This window comes from Arachis ipaensis, chromosome B10 (genome assembly GCF_059453495.1).
Source record: "Arachis ipaensis isolate K30076 ecotype BB chromosome B10, ASM5945349v1, whole genome shotgun sequence".
NCBI lineage: Eukaryota > Viridiplantae > Streptophyta > Magnoliopsida > Fabales > Fabaceae > Arachis > Arachis ipaensis.
This window is the reverse complement of record NC_142435.1, coordinates 134,977,277-134,989,531: the sequence shown is the minus strand read 5'-3', so window position 1 is coordinate 134,989,531 and position 12,255 is coordinate 134,977,277.

Sequence of the window (12,255 nt, the reverse complement as noted above, 5' to 3'; positions counted from 1 at the left end):
CTTCAACGCCTTCATAAGCTTCATCCAACACCTCCAAAAATCTTCAAAGCGGTTGGAGATGAGAAAATTTTCAAATTCAGCTTTCCTTCAAATTTCTCTTGCAAGCTTACAGTCCAATATGTAATGATTTACCATTTTTTCTAATTCTTGGCACATCGGGCAGAGGCCCGCGATCGTCGGCAGTCTACTATATAATTGGTGTCAGACAGGCAGACCATCGTGAAAATATTTCTAGAGGAAGACTTTGATTTTTGGTGGACACCGAAGTTTCCACAAGCTATTCCAGACTCTCTTCTCTCTGCACACTTTCGGAAGATGTTGGATTGGAGGGTGAGAAAATTTGAAAGCAGTACGGTACCCAGAAGTCACCGAGTAGTGTCTGTTTTGTCCCTCCTTCCAGGTAATGCTATCTTCCCCATCGTCTGAAATAGATATTTGTAGGATCTCAGTAGTAATATCGGTTCTGAATATGGTTTTCACTAATTCTTCTTGCCATTGTCTGGAATTGTTAATGAGCTGATTGACCCATACCATGTTTCAATTGTGATTGTTTTGCTGGTAGTTTGAAATAGGATTAAACTTCCTTAGCCATGGGTCTTCAAATATCCTAATCTAATTGCGTCTTTCCACCTTCCATCCAATTCCTTCCTCCGAAATTCTCCTTCTGTCTAGTAAACTTCTCCAGGCCCATGATGAATGTTGATCTATTGGGGCTTGTAGAAAAGAGGAATATTTGAAATATCTGCTTTTGTAGATTTTGCTTAGTAGGGACTCAGGCTTGGTAAGAATTCTCCAGCTTTGCTTGGCTAGCATAGTTAAATTGAATGCTTTTAGATCCTTAAAATCTAGCCCCCATACTTCTTCTCTCTACAAATTATATCCCATCTCATCCACTGTAGCCTCCTTTTTGAGCCTCTCTGACCCCACCAGAAACTCATAATCTTCTTTTGTATTTCCTCAAGCAACAAATCAGGAAGCTTAAAGCAGCTTAATATATAGATAAGTATTGCAGTAACTACTATCTTCACCAAAACTTCTCTGCCACTAACGGATAAGAGAGGTCTCTTCCATGTTTGCAGCTTTCTTTTCACATTTTTTTTAATACAATTGAATGTCTGCCTCTTAGATCTATGTATAACTGCTGGAAGTCCTAGGTAGTTATTTTGTCTGCCCACATGTGGAAGTTGAAGAGATCCATCTAGGGCATCTTTAATCTGTGTTGGGGTGTTTTTGCTAAAGAATACTTAAGACTTTAAGAAATTAATGAGTTGCCCACTAACTTTCCTATAGTCTTCTAAAATCTTTAGCAATCTCTGGCATTCCTGCTCATTAGCTTTGCAAAATAGGATTAAGTCATTTGTAAAGAATAAATTACTAATTGTAGGATATCTACCATTGAGTCGTAGACTTGAGATCTCTCTCTTCTGTTCTTCTCTGTGGAGTAGATGGAAAAGCTCTTCTGCACAAAGAATGAAAAGATAGGAAAAAAGGGGATCGCCTTGCCTCAATCTCTTGCATGGTTTAAAGTAACCATGAGTTTGACCATCCACAGTAACAGAGTATGACACAGTGGTAACACATTCCTTGATCCAGTCAATCCATTTAGAGCAAAAACCCAACTTTTTCATGACTTCCCAAACAAAATACCATTCGTTCCGATCATAAGCCTTGCTTATGTCAAGCTTCACAGCCATCTCATGATCACCATGGTTCTTATTTTTCAAAAAATGCATACTCATGAGCTATTAGTATATTATCACTGATCAGGAGACCTTTAATAAATGTACTCTGGTTAGCACTTTTAATTTTATCCAAAATATCCTGCATTATGTGGACAAGAATTTTGGATATAATCTTATAGAGGACAGTGCTGAAGCTAATGGGACGGACCTGGCTCATGGTTTCTGTGCCTTGCGTCTTCGAGATTAGGAAAATATGAGTGTGATTGAATGCTCTTAACATTCGACCTCCAGAAAAAAAGCTCTTAATAAAACTACATAGATCACCCTTAACAATCTCCTTATAATTTTGATAAAACTTTGCAGTGAATCCATCATCTCCTAAGGCTGAGAAAAGATTAATAGAGAATGTAGCTTTCTTGATCTCTTCTTCTGAAACACTTCTAGTAAGTATTCGATTAGTATCATCATCAATTTTTCTCTCCAAAGATTGCAGTTCTGTCGAGGAAGTACTGGGGTTAGAGGAAGTAAACAACTCCTTAAAGTACTTAGTGGAAATTCGGGCAACGCCTCCAGGATCTATGCTAAAATTACCCGAGCTGTCTTGTAGTATAAAAATCTTATTTTTTCGATTTCTACTTTGGAATTTAGCATGAAAGAATTTTGTGTTGTGGTCGCCCCATTTCAACCATTGAATTCTAGATTTTTCCTTTCAATACCTCTCCTCCTGTAAGTAGGTTTCAGCTAATTCTTCCTCCAGCTATAAAATAGTTGATCTTGTTGCCTTTGTCTCCTTCATTTTTTCTAGCTCCAATCGATTTTTCAGATCAGAGATTAGCTTTTGCAAATTGCTAGAGCCGGACTTCTGCCATTCTTCCAAAACATGCCTGCATTTTTTTAGTTTAGAGAATAATTTGAATATTGGAGAGCCATTAAATTCAGTCATCCATGCTTCTTTTTCCATATTAAGAACTTCTTCACTGTCACACCATCTTTCCTGAAATCGGAATCTTTTTTTTGCCTTGTGCTCCTCTATGTCCACCAGTAGCATCAAAGGGCAATATTCAGAGCCAGGATCATCTAAATGAAGGATTGTTGCTCGTGGATAATTTGCTCTAAAATGATGTGAAGAGAGGCATCTATCCAGTCGTTCCATAATTAGGTTGTCACCGTATTGTCTATTGCACCAAGTGAATTTTCTCCCTTGAAAACCCAACTCCACTAAATCACCTTCACTAATGAAGTTGTTAAAAGCCTCTATTGATGAGGCTGACATCATTCTTCCTCCCTCTTTTTCATGATAGGCGGAGATGGCATTGGAGTCGCATATCACGAGAAAGTAGGGGCTGACTGTCATTTTGAGTTTAATAATTCTTCAGTATTGATTAAATCAAATGTTGTTATCACAATATAAATGAATAGCAACTACTTTCCATTTTCTTTGATTGGTAGGATTTGTCCACTCAAAGAAAATAAAGAAATCATCGCTAGAAAGAATTGAGACAACTGCATTATCCTTCCATGTATGCATTAACCCACCAGATTGACCCCTAGGATCCACATAATATACCTGTTGAAAACCTGCTTTGTTGCATTGAGTTGTAACATTCGAGATAATATTCTTAGTTTCACATAAAAATATTACCTCGGGGAATGAGATATAGAGATCTCTTGTATGTTGTGAACTGTCAGGAGATTTTCCGTATCCCAACAATTTCACATCATCATCTTCATGGGTCACTAGGTGCCCATTGTGGGGTGGCACCCTCTCTCTCTTCAGCTTGTACCTTTTCTTCTGAGCATAATTTCTTTTGATTGAGTGGAACCCTTTCTCCTTGTAAATTTCTCTAAACTTCTGACACTTTGATAGTTTTTCTCGCTAGTTGCTTTAAATTTTGTCACTTGTTAGTAGATTGAATAGGCTGTTGCCCTTATTCTCCAAAAACAAAGCAAGTTGTTATTTGGTGCGGTATTTGTAACCCACTAACTTACCGGCAAGTGCATCGGGTCGTACCAAGTAATACCTTACGTGAGTAAGGGTCGATCCCACGAGGATTGATGGATTAAGCAACAATAGTGTTTGATAGAATTAGTTAGACAAACAGAAAATAGTGTTGAGATGCAATATAAAAGACATTAAACAATATAAAGAATATTGAAGAAAGGCAAGTAAATACTTTGGGAAGAAAATATGGAGAAGATAGTTAAAGCTTCAGAGTTATCTATTTTTCTGGAATTATTTTTCTTACTAACTATTTTAATCATGTAGGATTTAATTTATGGCAAACTATATGTGACTAAACCCTAATTCCTTAGACCTTCCTAGTCTCCTCTAAAATTCATCAACAGCCAATTCCTTGGTCAATTAATTCCAATTAGAGAGTGATGATCAAATTCCAGTTTATATGCCACAAAAACTCTAATTACCTAAAAAAAAGGATTATATGTCACGTATCCCGTTAAATCCAGATAATTAAAATTTAGGAGAATATGTTTTCAAGCTGTTGTTCAAGTAAAGAGCTTTTCCAAGTTATACAAGAACTCAAATAGAAAGAGGGTCATACTTCCGTTCCACCCAAATTCATAAAATAAAGAGCGAAAATAATTCTTAAATTATAAATCCATACATAAATTAAAATAGAAAAAGCAATAAAATCAATCCATAGAAATAGACAGAGCTCCTAACCTTAACAATGGAGGATTAGTTGCTCATGGTTCAAAGTAAAAAATAAGGATTCAAGTAAAAAATGTACTGAGTTCCAATCTGATGGATCTAAATCCCCTTTTATAACTAATCCTAATAATTTAAAAATCAAATTTCTAAAATTAAAATTAAAATAATATCTTTTCCTATTTAAAAATCAAATTTGAATTTAAATTCGAATTAATTAACAAGTCTTCAGCTGATGGGTGGGGACCACTTGATTTGTCAATTCTGCAGCTTTCTAATCTGTGTTTTCTGGGCTGGAAACTGGGTCAAAACAGCCCAAAAATCGTCCCCAGCGTCTTTCTGCGTTTTTTGCACGTTGCGCATGTCACGCGTACGCGTCGGTCACGCGCACGCGTCAATGGTCTTTTTCCACGAGTCACGCATACGCGTCAGTCATGCGCACGCGTCGCTGAGCAAATCTTCAAATTACGCGTACGCGTCAGTCACGCGCACGCGTCGCCATGGATACTTCCAAATCACGCGCACACGTCAAGCACGCGTGCGCGTCGCTCCTTGCTGCCATCTCCTTTGATTCTTGTGCTGCAGAAACTCCATCAAATCCAGCCGAATACTACATAAAATAAATAGTATTGCACAAAACTCAAAATAGCATCCATAGTGGCTAAAATATAATTAATTCTTTATTAAATTCAACAATTTAGATGCAAATTCACTAGAAAAATATAGGAAAGATGCTCACGCATCACAACACCAAACTTAAATTGTTGCTTGTCCTCAAGCAACCAAAACTAATATAAGCTTAGGATGTGAATTTGCATGAGAACGAGAGTTCGATTAAGCTCATGTCTCTTCTTATAGTGGGGTTTACAACTGCAATCCTGAATAGTTTTGGCATCTCTCTTTATCCTTTGAAGTTCAGAATGATTGACATCCATAGGAACTCAGAATTCAGATAGTGTTATTGATTCTCCTAGTTCAGCATGTTGATTCTTGAACACAGCTACTTTATGAGTCTTGACCGTGACCCTAAACATTTTATTTTCCAGTATTACCACCGGATACATAAATGCCACAGACACATAACTGGATGAACCTTTTCAGACTGTGACTCAGCTTTGCTAGAGTCCCCAGTTAGAGGTGCCCAGAGTTCTTAAGCACACTCTTTTTGCTTTGGATCACGACTTTAACCGCTCAGTCTCAAGCTTTTCACTTGACACCTTCACGCCACAAGCACATGGTTAGGGACAGCTTGATTTAGCCGCTTAGGCCAGGATTTTATTCCTTTGGGCCCTCCTATCCATTAATGCTCAAAGTCTTGGATCCTTTTTACCCTTTGCCTTTTAGTTTAAAGGGTTATTGGCTTTTTCTGCTTGTTTTTTTTTTCTTTTTCTTTATTTTATTATTTTTTTTTGCAAGCTTTGTGTTTTTCACTGCTTTTTCTTGCTTCAAGAATCAATTTTATGATTTTTTAGATTATCAATAACATTTTTCTTTTTCATCATTCTTTCAAGAGCCAACAATTTTAACATTCATAAACTTCACTATAAAAAATATGCACTGTTTAAGCATTCATTCAGAATCACAGAAAATACCACCACATCTAAGTAAGTAAGACTACTCTAAAAATTAAACTCAAATTCTCATGCACTACATCTGTTCTTCTTTCTTTTTGATTTCAAGATTAATGGGCAATACATAAGACATCTTTCAGAATTAAAGCACTTAACAGAAAAATTAAACTATAACCTATGAATCTACTAATAAAGGATCATGCAGCAAACAAAGCAAAATAGCAGAAAACCGGAACATACATAATAAAAGCAGGAGGGAATAAAAATGAAAAGAACTCAACCACCTTAGTTATCTGAGCGGTCATTTTATTCTTCAGGTTGTGCTCCTCAGTGAAGATGATTCGCCTCCCTTTTGGTGCCATCGGAATAGACAGAAAATTCTTAAGCGAAGCGTCAACACCAAACTTAAATGTTTGCTTGTTGATAAACCCATATTTTATTATATATTTTGTGCTTAATTTGAGTGATTTATTCAATCCTTCACCCACTTATTCATATTAATTGCATGGTTTTACTTTCCCTTCCTTATTATGTGATGTATGTGAAAAACATGTTTCCTATGCTTTAAAATTAATTATTTTAATTACCTTTATTTCCATTCGATGCTATGATTAGTGTGTTGAGTAGTTTCAGATCTTCTAAGGCAGGAATGACTCAAAGGATGGAAAGAAAACATACAAAAATGGAAGGAAAGCACAAAACAGAGTTTTTGGAGAAACTGGCATCCACGCGATCGCATGGACGACGCGGCCGCATGCCAAGCGCGAAGAAGCAGCGACGCGGCCGCATGACTGACGCGATCACGTGACAAGGAAAACTCCGAATGATGCGACCGCGTGACCCACGCGGACGCGTGACAGAGGCCACGCACCAGAAATTGCAGAAAACGCTTATAGCGAATTCTGAAGCCCTTTTTGGCCCAAATCCAAGTCCAGAAGGCATAGACCAGAGGTTATGAAGTGGGGGAATGCATCCATTCAAGGAGAGTCCACACTTTAGTTAGTTTTTCATGATTTAGATTTAGTTTAGAGAGAGGTTCTCTCATCTCTCTCCTCTCTTTAGGATTAGGATTTAGAATTAGGATTTTATTCGCTTTCAGGATTATCTCTTTATCAGGTTCAATATTCCCTTTTATTTACTTTCCCAATTTTATTTATGAATTCTTCTATGTTACAGATTACTCTTTGAATTAATGTTATTTGAGGTATTTCAGTTTATTATTGCTTTCTTTTATTTACATTATTGTTATTCCCATCTGAAGACATTTTTATTCCAGTAGATTTACTTTTCTCCTTTTGGTCTTGGTTAAGAAATCAGTAACTCAGGAGTTATCAAACTCAAATATGATTGATAATTGTTATCTTTGTTAATTAAATTAAACTTCAATAATCCCAATCTTTTCCTAGGAAATAAATAGGATCCGAAGATCAAACCAATTAATCCCTTGACCTTCCTTTATCTTAGTAAAGGTTAACAAAGTGGAATTAAGATTCAATTCTCATCATCATTGATAAGGATAACTAGGATAGGACCTCCAATTTCTCATACCTTGCCAAAAGTTTATTTACAGTCATTTATTTATTTTACTTGCCATTTAAATTGCTTGTTCTTCATTTACTTTATTTGCTAATTAGACTATTCACTCCTCATTCTCAAAATCCCAATTTACAATCTCCATAACCAATAATAAGAACATACTTCCCTGCAGTTCCTTGAGAAGACGACCCGAGGTTTGAATACTTCTGTTATCAATTTATTTAGGGGTTTGTTACTTGTGACAACCAAAACTTTTGTAAGAAAGGTTGATTGCTTGGTTTAGTAACTATACTTGCAACGAGAGTTTACTATAACTTCTAAACCATCAATCTTCAGTTCTTCAAAATGGCGCCGTTGCCGGGGAGCTGCAATCGTGTGCCTTATTATTGGTTATTGTAAATATTTTTCTTTTACTTGTTTATTTGTCTTTATCTTCCCCTTTTTATTTCTATTAGCTACTATGAATTCTCACCCATTTCGCTTTGAGTTTGGTTCTAATGTTATTGAAAGGAATGGAAGTTATAACAGGAACATGCATCAAGGTCAGAACAATCAAAGATGGATGGAGCCAAGAGGATCTGATCAACCTTTTACGCAACAACACCCTCCAAGATATCATGGACAAAGACCATTCTACAATGCATACCAAGCCAATAGACATGGTGGACAACCTTGTAATTACCCACAAGCCCCACCATGTGCTTATAGGACCATCCTCTCAACATAACTTCGAACCACCACACTCACAAGCTCCTTTTCACCATTCACCACCGAATGATCCTCATCTACCCCGGTTCCAGTCCAATTACTCCCAAACATCACCACTTTCCCATGTACCATATCCAAATCTATCGCCCCGAGAATCAGAGGTTCGCCTCAAGGAAACAGTAGATCAACTTCAAACAACCCTTCATCAACTGGAGCAAGCAGTAAGTCTATTATCTTCTAGACGTTCAAACATTCAAGGACCTCCCACAGCCTCATGTGGACAATCTAAAGAAGAACGTAGCATGAAGGAGATACTAGAAACTCCAGTGAACAAGATAGAGCATGGCTTCGTACTGGAACAAGTAGAGGAAGCTGTCATTATTAAAGAAGAAGAGTTGGTTGAAGACTTAGGAGACACTAAACTTCCATGGGAATCCAGAGTTGTGAAAAATTCTGTCAAGGACGTTACAATTGATGCTAAGGAGGACAGTGTCCAACCCCCACGTAATGAACTTGCATCTGCAAGTGAAAATTCTCTGAGATCGAAGAATCTTCCCCAAGTGAATACGAAGATGATACGGAGGTAGATTTCTCTCAACCTCCAGCCTATGACTTAAGTGATAAGGAAGACATAGATGGCTTTGATCAGGATATGGATACATTTGAAGAATCTTGCAAAGAAGTGGAGAAATTCACAGAAGAGCACAAGGGAGTAGAACTCATAGAACTACTGGAACCACCTATCCCAAGGCCATTACCACCCAATACAAGCTTCAAGTGGGTACAATCCTTAACCTTTAACTGTGTTTTTCCACTTGAATATGGTTTGCTTGAAACAGATGGCCAACTTAGAGCTCTCTGCGGCTTTAAGAGTAAGCGGGAAATGGCTCGTACTCAGAGCTGGTGCACAAGGTTTAATAAGGTTCTACGCTTCAACTTGAAGTGCACAGATTGGCATCATGATCAATCGGATAGATCTCGGAAAATGTTTGGTCATCCTGGTGAGAATCTAATTTCTAAACCGCTCAGATGGAAAAGTATAGATCAAGATGAAGGCGGATTTAAAAGCAAAGTTTGGGATCCTGGAATCTATGCTGACAATCATCACCCCGGGAGCCTGACAATCTGTTTGAAGCTGCTCAGAAGCTTCACATGCCTAGTTTGGGACCCCGGAGGCTATTGGCATTCCAAGAATTGGTGGAGATTTCTGGATGAATTTAAGCATAAGCCGCCATAACAGGAAGCTCATCCAATGTCCAACTTAAGGACTTTAACTAAAAGTGCTAGTGGGAGACAACCCACCATGGTATGATCGTTCCTTTTTCAATTTTTTTATTTAGTTTTATTTGTTTTCAAGTCTTATTTCATTTTATTATATGGAACCTGGAGTTTTGCATCGCATTCATATTAATCATTGCATTCTACATACTGCATAAAAAAAAGTGCGCGACGCGACCGCATCATTCATGCGATCGCGTCAAGTTGCGAAAACACTTCCCACGTGACCGCGTCATTCACGCAGCCGCGTGATCTGGAGATCGGCGTAAAGATCCAACATCCAGAAAGTTAGGCTGGAATCGTGCGGCCATTGTGCGTTTTGCACAAAATGCCCACGCGATCGCGTCCCTGACGCGATCGCGTCACTTGCACAGCATCAATCTTCAGTTCTTCAAAATGGCGCCGTTGCCGGGGATCAATCCCAAATTATATGGTTTCTCACAAAGGAAACAACAGTGTTAGCATCATCATTGCGGGTAGGAATTGCTTCCACCCATTTGGAAACGTAATCCACAGCTAACAATATATAGAAATAACCATTAGAATTTGGAAATGGACCCATGAAGTCAATGCCCCAAACATCAAAAATTTCACAGAAAAGCATAATTTGTTGAGGCATCTCATCCCTCCTGGATATATTACCAAATTTCTGGCATGGAAAACAAGATCTACAAAATTCAGCAGTGTCCTTAAAAAGATTAGGCCACCAGAATCCACAGTCTAAAATTTTTCTAGCAGTTCTTTGAGGGCCAAAATGTCCTCCACTCTCAGATGAGTGACAGGCCTCTAAGATGGACTGGAATTCTGATTGAGGCACACACCGTCTAATTATCTAGTTAGCCGCACCTTCCCTCCGAACTTTTCTAAGCATCAAAGAGACAAGCTGAAAAGAGAGTCTAAATATTATATATGGGATGACCCATATTTATGGAGATGTGGCGCTGACCAGGTAATTAGACGGTGTGTGCCTCAATCAGAATTCCAGTCCATCTTAGAGGCCTGTCACTCATCTGAGAGTGGAGGACATTTTGGCCCTCAAAGAACTGCTAAAAAAATCTTAGACTGTGGATTCTGGTGGCCTACTCTTTTTAAGGACGCTGCTGAATTTTGTAGATCTTGTTTTCCATGCCAAAAATTTGGTAATATATCCAGGAGGGATGAGATGCCTCAACAAATTATGCTTTTCTGTGAAATTTTTGATGTTTAGGGCATTGACTTCATGGGTCCATTTCCAAATTCTAATGGTTATTTCTATATATTGTTAGCTGTGGATTACGTTTCCAAATGGGTGGAAGCAATTCCTACCCGCAATGATGATGCTAACACTGTTGTTTTCTTTGTGAGAAACCATATTATTTGTCGCTTTGGATCACCACGAGCAATCGTGAGCGATCAAGGCACCCATTTTTGTAACAGGAGACTAACAGGACTAATGAAGAAGCATGGGATAATTCATAAAGTTACAACAGCCTACCATCCTCAGACTAATGGGCAAGCCGAGGTGTCAAATAGAGAGATAAAGCGTATCTTGCAGAAGATAGTCAAACCTCATAGAAGAGACTGGAGCACCAGGCTACAAGATGCACTCTGGGCATACAGAACAGCATACAAAACACCCATTGGGATGAGTCCTTTCTGCTTAGTTTATGGAAAAGCTTGTCATCTCCCTGTTGAAGTAGAGCACAAAGCCTTTTGGGCAGTAAAGGAATGCAACATAGGAATTGAAAAAGCCAGAGCTGAAAGGAAGTTGCAACTGCAGGAACTGGAGAGCCTTCGCCTAGAAGCTTATGAGAACTCAAGACTGTACAAGGAGAAGATGAAGGCTGTACATGATCAGCACATCAAGAGGAAAGAGTTCCAACCTGGGAACTTAGTCCTCCTTTATAAATCTCGACTAAGGCTCATGCCAGGCAAATTGAGATCAAGATGGGAAGGTCCATACAGAGTAGAGAAGGCCGAACCGTACGGAGTTTATCACCTAAGCCATCCTTCACACTCTGAACTTATCAAAGTTAATGGACATCGTTTAAAGCTGTACCATGGCAAGAAGCTGAGGAAAAACAAGGAGCTTAAGATCTTCCTCTTGGAAGATCCCCACATAGCCGAAGACTGAGCTAGTGGAGCGTCCAACTTACGGACGTTAAAGCAAAGTGCTAGGTGGGAGACAACCCACCATGGTATGATCATTCTTTTCTTTATTTTTAGTTTTCTTATTCAATAACTCTTCTCTTCATTAGTACATTTCATGCATCTGCATTTCCATACTTTTATAAAAAAAAAATTCATGCGACGCGACCGCCTCATTGACGCGTCCGCGTCATAGGTGTGGGAGAGAATAATAAATTGAACAGAGAGTCACGCGAGAGCGTGGCTGGAGGCGTGCCAATGGCACAAATTGTCCCACGCGACCGCGTCACCCACGGGACCGCGTCATATGGGAATAATGGCCTCCCACGCGACCGCGCACCCCACGCGGCCGCGTGACCAGGATTTCGACGTCAAAGTGGTGCACACCTGAAAGTTGTGCTAGAGTGGTGCTGGACTGGTGCTGGACGCGCAATTCCTCTCACACGATCGCGTGCCCCATGCGTCCGTGTCGTACCCCAATAATTGATCACTCACGCGATCGCCTGCCCCATGCGATCGCGTCACCCAAAATTTGGCACTAATATGATTTTGAACAGAGAGTTGTGCGAGTGCGAGGCTACCCTCGCACCATTAGCCTAAACGGGTCACGCGGTCCGCGTCAATCAAGTTTCAATGCAAGTCGCGCAACAGCGTGCCCCACGCGACTGCGTTGCTTGCGCCGCAC